The sequence below is a fragment of the Sciurus carolinensis genome, chromosome 19 (assembly GCF_902686445.1).
Source record: "Sciurus carolinensis chromosome 19, mSciCar1.2, whole genome shotgun sequence".
Taxonomy (NCBI): Eukaryota; Metazoa; Chordata; class Mammalia; order Rodentia; family Sciuridae; genus Sciurus; species Sciurus carolinensis.
Genome location: NC_062231.1, coordinates 7490171 through 7499464, shown reverse-complemented (window position 1 = coordinate 7499464; position 9294 = coordinate 7490171). Strand labels below are relative to the sequence as shown.

The window sequence follows — 9294 nt, the reverse complement described above, 5'->3', positions numbered from 1 at the left end:
ACTGCATATTTGATGAACAGAACAGCTCTAAAGTACACAGAAAAGGAAAATAGAAAATGAGCAAAGTGAACTCCCAAAGTTGATTTTTCACAGATACTAAAAAGCAAAGCAGTTTGTAATAAATCAAAATCATCTTAAAGCAAAGATTAAATCAATCTGTTTCTGAAGAATATATGGCTCATTTTGAAAATTTTGTTTGGTTTGTGATTAGACTTCAAAATGTTGAAATAAACCAAACATTCTAACCATATTAATTTGCCATACAGGAGTACAAAGGTTTTGTCTTCTCCCCAGAGAAAGTAATTCAAAAGAAAAAAGGAGCTCTTGCAAAAATAAACAAAACTGAACCCACCACCCAAAATATTTATAAAGGGAAGGCTTTTTTCTTTTTGGATACTTCAGTCGGTCCAAGATCAGGGTAAGATTTCTATCCTAAGGACTTCTACTCTCTTTATTTAGCTTCTATTCTATAGTCATTTCTGTGTTTTTATCATACAAAGCTATGGGCAGATTTTCTTAAGAAGTCAGGTTGAGTCAGAGGTAGCATTAGGATGCACTATAGTTGACTACAGTATGAAGTTAAAATGAACACATTATTCTTCTAAAGGATTACAATAAGTGAAAGTGCCTAAAGAAAAATGTTCAGCCCTCAGTACCTTGCACTGAGAAAAATTTTGAGAAACTGGGAATCAATATTGGGAGCCAAGGAACAGGCATTTACTTCACCTCTTTGAGCTCCTTTAATGCACCAGTTCAGGCTGGTTTTCCATGAAGGGCAGCACTCCACTCATGTAGTAGGCAATGCCAAGAGACAGCAAAGCAATGGCAAAGATCAGGAGCAGGACCCTCCGGAAGCCCAGATCTACAAATTCCTGCCAAGTGGTTTGAAAGCTGGACAGGACCCCTTCACCTGGCTGTAGGGTGGGGTAAGCAGAGAATGACTTTCCATGGTAATTTCACTCTCAGCCATCTGCATGGTCTCTAGTTTTGAGTGGGTTCCTCTGTGAAATTCTTTTACCTCCTGTTCTTCCAAAGATTCCAGCAATCGGATGACATCTTTATTCACTCCCCTGCACTTTGCCAGAACTAAAGGAGTTGCACTTTGATGATTGCATGTATCAATTCTTGGAAGCCAAGAATTGAATGGAATCCACATGGCCACAGAGGTGAAGAGTTGTTTCCTTGATAATCTGTGGCCAGCAGATCAGCAGCCATTTTGTGCAACACCTGGCAGATGGCTGCATTCCCTTGGGCTGCTGGAAAGTGAAGGCCTGTCCTGCCTTTGCTGTCATGGATATTTGAGTCAAAGCCACTTTCCAGAAGCCTCTTAGAATAGATAATATCTCCATCAATACAGGTTTGTAGCAATGATGTATTAGTTTGAGAAGAATCATTTACCAAAACCTAGGAGCTTGTTCTAATGTGGATGGAATATGGGTCAGCTATAAGATGAGACCTTTCCTCCAGTGGTCACTCAGCAGTTTCTCTCAGTTCTTAAGCAGGTTCAACAAAGCATTCACTAATATATCAGCAAGAATTTGTGAGACAAGCAGCAGTGATAGCAGCAGCACCTCTCGGCAGGTTGCAGAGGGAGTAGGCGCAGCCACACTATATTGTTTAATGAGTACTGCTAGAATGTATGTAAAGTTTACTAAAAATGAAATAGTGCATGTATTAATTAGTTATATTTTGTCATTTGTGTGCCATAGAAAATGAAGCATATAAAAAGTTATTAATGTAATTAGGTAATAAATAACAAAAGGTATGAACATTAAAACCTTAGTCCTTTTTGTTGATTTCTATGGTTTGACTTTATTCCGGTCATACGGAAATCAACTGTGATAGACTTTTGTTGCCCCTCAAACCAGTTTTGCTGCTGTATCTTCTCTAGATGTGTGTGTACATTTCTCCCACTGAATATGCACATATTTCTTATTAAGCAATAATTTTTTAAACCCATGGTGAATCATCTTTGGCACTGTCATCCAAAATTTACCTTTTATCTCCAGCTCTCTGTGGAGAAAAAACTAGTTTGCATACAGTTGTCAAAAAAGTCATAGTTTTTTGTTTGTTTCACACTTCCCTTTTGCTCATGGGAGAATAAAGGGGTTGAGAGTTTTTTCTTATTACACAATGTCCTTATGTGGTTTGGGAATGACTGTGTTGGTTTTGTTTGTTTGTAATTTCCACAATTGAAGAGTGCTGGGGACTCAAACCCAGACCTCCAGCATGAGAGGCAGGCACTCTACGAGATGGGCTATATGGGGGAATGACTGTATTGATCAAAGTAACACATTTTCTTTTTCTCTACTACATGACTCTCAATTGTGCTCATCTGAGGTTCTGTAAAATCTAAGATTGTTTTGGAAGTTCTCACAAATCAATTTTTTCATTGCATTTTTATGAAGTTTATTTTTATTTTTTATTTGTTCTTAGTAATATATTCCATTCAAATTCATTTTGATAAAATTTTACTAGCATGGGATATATGTTATTCTAATTAGGACCAATTCTTGTGGGTGTTCATGCTGGTGAAATTCACATATGGATTTTCATATGTGTACATAGAAAAATTATGTTAGATTTATTCTACTGTCTTTTCCATTCCTACCCTCTTTGTACCATGATTTCTTTATTCATTCATTTGTTGATGTGCTTCCAGGTTTGTTCCATACCTTAGCCAATGTGAATTGTGCTGTTTTAAACATTAATGTGGCTGTGTCACTGCACTGTGCTCATTTTAAATACATTGGATATGTTGAATGTCATAACTGGGTCAAATGGTGGTTTCATTCATAGTTTGGTTGTTTTTACCAGGTATTGAACCCAGAGGTGCTTAACCACTGAATCGCATCTCCATTTCTTTTAATGATTTATTTAGGGGTAGAATCTCACTGAGTTGCTAAGGGCCTCACTATGTTGCTGAGACTGGTTTTGAACTCATGAAACTCCTGCCTCAGCCTCCAATGCTCATCCCTCCTTTTTGAGGAATCTCCATTCTGCTTGCTCCAATTTTCAGTCCTGCAATGTATGCACATCCCCTTTTCCCATCATCCATGCCAACATTTGTTGTTACATGTATTCTTGGTAATTCCCATTCTGACTGGAGTGTGGAGGAATCTCAGTATAGTTTTATTTTGCATTTCTTTAATTGCTAGAGATATTGGCCAGTGTTTTATATATTTGATGATCCTTCCTATTTCTTCTTTTGAGAAGGACATTTTAAGATTTCTTGCCCATTTATTGATTAGGTTTTTTGGTTTTTTTAATCTATGGATTAATTATAATCTTGGATTTTCTTTGCTGTTCCCTTTCTGATGTCCTCACATTGACAATAAATTTGTTTTTTTATAAAGTATATTCACAAGAGTGTAGCAAATCAAATAATTAATTCCTTTGATTCCTTTCAGTTATGTATTCTCATTAAACCCAAAAATTTTCATCAGAGCTGGGAATACAATGCTCATTCCACCAAGTGATAAAGGGAAGGTATGAAAACTGTGACATTGAAAATGTATGCTTAAAGAAAGAATGTAAATGTGTGGAGGAGAGTAATGTTCAGGAATATTCTCATGGTGAATATAATAGGTGTGAGATAGCTGCACAATAAAATTTTTATCACAAATTGATATCAAGAACATATGAAGACTCAGAAAAACCTCAATTTTGCTAGTCAGTTTTGAGGAAGGGTTTTAGTGTCTTGAAAATTTATCTGCACTAAATTTTTGATAATATAACCTTGTGAAATGAAATTTGAAAATATGAAATAAAATCTGTTGCATGCTTCAGTTCATAACAATAAACATTTGAAATGTAGAATTTGTTTAAAGTTTTACTCAAATATTTTGTAGACAATTGATTTAGTAATATAAAATAAATTACTAAGTATGATCAGTTTTTTTAACATAATGAAGAATCTGTTGTTCTACATTCAACAAACAGTCCTTCCTTGTGTCAAAATATAACATTTTAATGAATGTAGGAAGATCTCTACTTATACATTATTACTTAATATAGAATCAGGTATGGCTATTTGGTGAGAATCTTACATTTATCATAAAACTTTCAAGACCTTTTCTCCAGGTCTCTACCCTAAATAAATATGAGTGCATTTGCATTGGTGAAAAATTGTAAGAGATGCAGTGAAACTCACAAATATTTAATGTTTTTTAAATTCTAGAAAATATCATTGTGATCATTTTACAAAGAAGCTTTACAAAGGCAACAAATGCAAACAATTATTTTATCAGTGCTCAAAATTTATCATTCTAAGCATCCATATTCAAGGAAAAGATTGCAAATATCAACAAGGTGGAAAAATTTTAAATAAAATCACAAGAATTACTCAGTGCAAGAACATTCATCTGGGAAGAATGCCATACAGATTGAAGAAATATGTTAAAGCATTTAAGGATTTCTCAACCCTTTTCCACAGTAGTGATAAACCCTATAGATGTGAAGATTGTGGTAAATATTTTAATCAAAGGTCAGTCCTTAATAAACACAAGAAGAACCATGCTGGAGAGAAACCCTATTCTTGTAAAGAATGTGGAGAAGCATTTTACATCTCAAAGCTTACTGAGCACCAGAGGATTCATAGTGATGAGAGACCATACAAGTTTATAGAATGTGAAAAAGATTTTAAATATGCCTCAAGCCTTACTCAACACCAGAGGATTTATACTGGAGAGAAGCCCTACAAATGTACAGAATGTGGTAAAGCATTTACATGATTTTCAAACTTCACTGAACACCAGAGTGTTCATAATGATGAGAGACCTTATGAATGTAAGGAGTGTGGCAAAGGCTTTAAGTATAATAGAGGCCTTATTAGACACCAGAAGATTCATAGGGTTGAGAGATCATATATATGTAAGCAGTGTGGGAAAGGCTTTATGAGTATTAGTGCACTTATTAAACACCACAGGATTCATAGTAATGAGAGACCATACAAATGTAAGGAATGTGAATGAGATTAAATATATCTCATTCCTTATTCAACACCAGAAGATTCATACTGCTGAGAAACACTACAAATTTGCAGAATGTGGGAAAGGATTTATTCAGTTTTCACACTTTACTAAACACCAGAGGATTCACAGTGATGATAGACCATATGGATGTAGGGAGTGTGGCAGAGGCTTTAAGTATAGTACAAACCTTTTTAGACACCAGAGAATTCATAGTGATGAGAGACCTTATGAATGTAAGGAATGTGGCAAATTCTTTAAGTATTCAACACCACAAGATTCATACTGGAGTGAGGCCCTACAAATGTACAGAATGTGGGAAAACATTTACTCTATTTTCACACTTGACACCAGAGGATTCATAGAGATGAGAGACCATATGAATGTAAGGAATGTGGCAAAGGCTTTAAGTTTAGTACAGCCCTTATTCAACATCAGAAGATTCATAGGGATGAGAGACCATATGAATGTAAGGAATGTGGCAAAGGCTTTAAGTATAGAAGAGTTCTTGTTGAACACCAGAAGATTCATAGGGATGAGAGACCTTATGAATGTAAGAAGTGTGGCAAAGGTTTTAAGTGTAGTAAAGACCTTAGTCTACACTGGAGGGCTCATAGGGATGAGAGACCTTATGAATATAAGGAATGTGGAAAAGGCTTTAAGTATAGGGCAGGACTTAATAGACACCAGAGGATTCATAGGGATGAGATACCATACAAATGTAAAGAATGAGGCAAACCTTTTAAATTCATCTCTACTCTTACTCAATACCAGACTCTTCATACTGCAGGGAAGCCATGTAAATGCAAATAATGTGGAAAAGCTTTTATTCATAGCTCACATCTTATTCAACACCACAGGATTCTTAGTGATGAATTTAAAGAGTGTTGCAAAGGATTTAAGGATTGTCCAACCCTTATTAAACATCACAAGGTTTATAGTGATGACAGACCATACAAATGTATGGACTGTGGCAAAGAGTTTCAACTCAACACTTTCTCACTGCCAGAGATTTTGTATTGGAGAAAATTCATGTGAATGTAAAGAATGAGGCAAAGCTCTTAAGTGGAGTTCCTTTTTGGTTTTTAACTTGACTTGCTTTCCCCTTTGATTGGCTTTTTCTCTAGTGTACTTTCTCCCTCTGCTGACTTTCATTATTGTTTTTCATTTTGTCCTCATGTAATATTTTTCTTAGAATGTTCAGTAGTCCATGCTTTCAATTTGTAAATTCTCTTAACTTTTGTTTATCATGGAAGAATTTTATTTCATCATCAAATCTGAATGTTAGTTTTGATGGGTATAAGATTCTTGGTTGGCTTCCATGTTATTTTAGACTTTGAAATATGTTGTTCCAACCTCCAAGTGTTTAGTGTCTGGACTGAGAAATCTGCTGATGTTCATATTCGATTCCTCCTATATGAAATCTGATGGTTTTCTCTCACAGACTTTAAAATTTTGTCTTTATTTTGTATGTTAGATATTTTTATTATAATGTTCCTTAGTGTGGGTCTTTTGTAATTTTATACATTTGGTGTCCTGTAAGCCTCTTGTAATTGATTTTCCATTTCATTCTTCAGGTTTGGAAAATTTTCTGCATTATTTCATTGAGCAGATTTTTCATTCATTTGATTTGTAATTCTGTGTATTTCTCAATCCAAATAATTCTTAAATTTGTGCTTTTCATATTATCTCATAATTCTTGCAGGTTCTGGTTCTGTTCATGATTTCTTTCAATCTTCTCTTTGTAGTGAACTTTATTTTCAAGATGAAATATTTTGTCTTCATTGTCTGAGGTTCTGTCTTCCAAGTAATCTAGTCCATTTGTGATGCTTTCCATTGAGATTTGAATTTGGTTTAATGTTTCCTTTATTGCAAGGATTTCTGCTTCTTTTTATTTTAGAATCTCCATCTCTGTACTGAAATAATCTTTTGTTTCCTGCATTTGATCTTTCAACTGTTTATTAAACCGATGGTTCTTTGCTTAAATTTGCTCTTGCATATCCTCCTATATTTCACAGATCATTCTAATTATGTACATTCTGAAAACCATTTCTAACATTTCTTCTACAATGCAGTCGATGTATTCTATTAATATAGCATCTTAATTTGTTTGGGGTGTATTCTTCCTTTGTTTTCTCATGTTGTTCATATGTCTTTTCCTCATGCAGCACATATCTGAGTTATTATAATTTCCATCCTAGAGATTTCAAGTGTACCTGCAGGTTTCCTATACTTGACCTTTAAGAGAGATATCAACATTAACATTACTCAATGCAAACAGTAGGAATCCTAAACAAAATATCCCTTCCTAAAATGTTAATAGTTTTGTTACAATAAGAAAAGATGATGTGTTCAATTATCATCTACAACATAAATATTAGTTTTGAAATAAGGTCTACATTTTCTAATGGTGGATAGAGAACAGGAGAGGGGTGTAGGATGTAATGATAATGAGGTACGAGGTGAGATTTTAGAGGTGTTTGATCACAGAAAGTGTGAAAGACTAATCAAAAGAAGTTGGTTGTTAGCAGGAGGAAAGAGAAAGAGACTCCAAGGAAACAGATAAATAAAAGGAAAGTAGAGTGAGCAAAAAAAAGAAAAAGAGGAACATGAAAAAAAAAAAAAGAATATACAACCAAAGTGTAATACACTACTCAAATCCCAGTCCCAACATATGAAAACTACTTGATTTCATAAATGTTGGGGATTTGAGAGCAGACAATGAAAAAAAAATTAGGGGTGAAAGGGGGCCTTGAAAGAAGATTGAACAGTTATTTCCATTGGAAATAAATATATTCTCTATTCCCTTTCTCATCTGATAAGTGTGGTTCTCTGGAGTTTGTTGGTAACTCCACCCTCAGGATGGTAAAAGTTACTACAGTTGGGAGTACCAGACTTGGAGGTCAGGCTCCTGGAGGTGGGATATAGCAATTGTCTCTCCCACTGGAAGACTTCACTTTGGGGTCCACTCATGTGATGCAGGACCCTGGTCTTAGCCCTTTATCTCACTTGTGGGCCCCTCAGTTCCTGGTCTCCTTTTCAGTCTCTAAATTGTATCTCTCTGCCTCCACCCTTTTGACATACTAATCAGGAACTTCTCTTCCTAGATGTCCTGGGGACTGAGTACTGGGATCTGGGTGCCTGTCCAGGAAAATTTTCATCTTGGGCATATCAAGACCAGGTATTGAGACCTGTGGATCAGCCACATACCTGCAAGTGCTGGGCCATGTTAGTGGCTAGAAGGTGGTTGGGAGCCTGGGGATTGAGGAGCTGGGAGGCCTTGTTGATTGCCAAACCAGTGGGACCAGTAAATCAGTGGATGCTCTACTAGGGAGAAGTTGTGAAGCAGGTTTATGTCAGGTCCCAGCAAGTGCTCCCATGTTGTCTGGAATCCCAGTGGGTGCTGGGCAGGTTGGTTGGGTGAGCTGGAATCAAGATGCCCTCATACCCTCTTCCAACCTACTGACACCTTGCAAGACTCTCTCCTGCCTCTGCAACAATATGGTGGTTATTAGCACACCTAGCAGAGATATCTCAGATGTAACAAGGCAGCAGGGACCTTAGTGATATTATATTAGACCCTGGTATTCCTAGATGGAAGTAGCCACGTCCTCTGAAGTCACAGGAATTACAGGTACACACCACCACTCCTATTTTGTTTCTTTTAAAATTTTTCCTCAGAGTTAATTTTTTTTTTATTGAGCTGTGTATGTTAGGTCAGTGATAGAGGCATTGTCTAGCATGTACATAGGCCTTGGTTTCAGCCCCAGTATCACAAAAACAAATCAATAAATGCAATATAAAATTAAAAAATAAACATTGATTTGATTGCATCACTGTAGTATGCTGATTTTAAGTCCTTTTGATATAAACTGAGTAATTGAATAATTGAGTCAATTGGTGGTTCCATTCCAAGTTTTCTGAGGAATCTCCAAATTGCTTTCCATAGTGGTTGCACCAATTTGCATTCCTACCAGCAAATGCACGAGTGTACCTTTTCCCCCTCATCCTCACCAACATTTATTGTTGCTTGTATTCTTGATAATTGCCATTCTGATTGAAGTGGGATGGAATCTTAGAGTAATTTTGATTTGCATTTCTCTACTTGCTAAGAGATGTTCAACATTTTTTCATATACATGTTGGTAAATTGTATGTCTTTTTCTGTGAATTGTTTATTCAGGTTTATAGCCCTTATATTAATTGGGTTTATTTTTGGTGTTAAATTTTTTCAGTGTTGGAGCCACATCAATGTTTATAGCAGCTCAACTCACAATAGCTACACTATGAGACTATACTTGGTGTCCTTCAAACATGAATAAAGA

General features: G+C 35.8%; 1 pseudogene; it reads right to left on the bottom strand.

Moving 5' to 3' along the window:
* Positions 1 to 740: 740 nt before the first annotated feature.
* Positions 741 to 8198, bottom strand: LOC124971170 (ankyrin repeat domain-containing protein 46-like; annotated as a pseudogene).
* Between the last annotated feature and the right edge of the window lie 1096 nt (positions 8199 to 9294).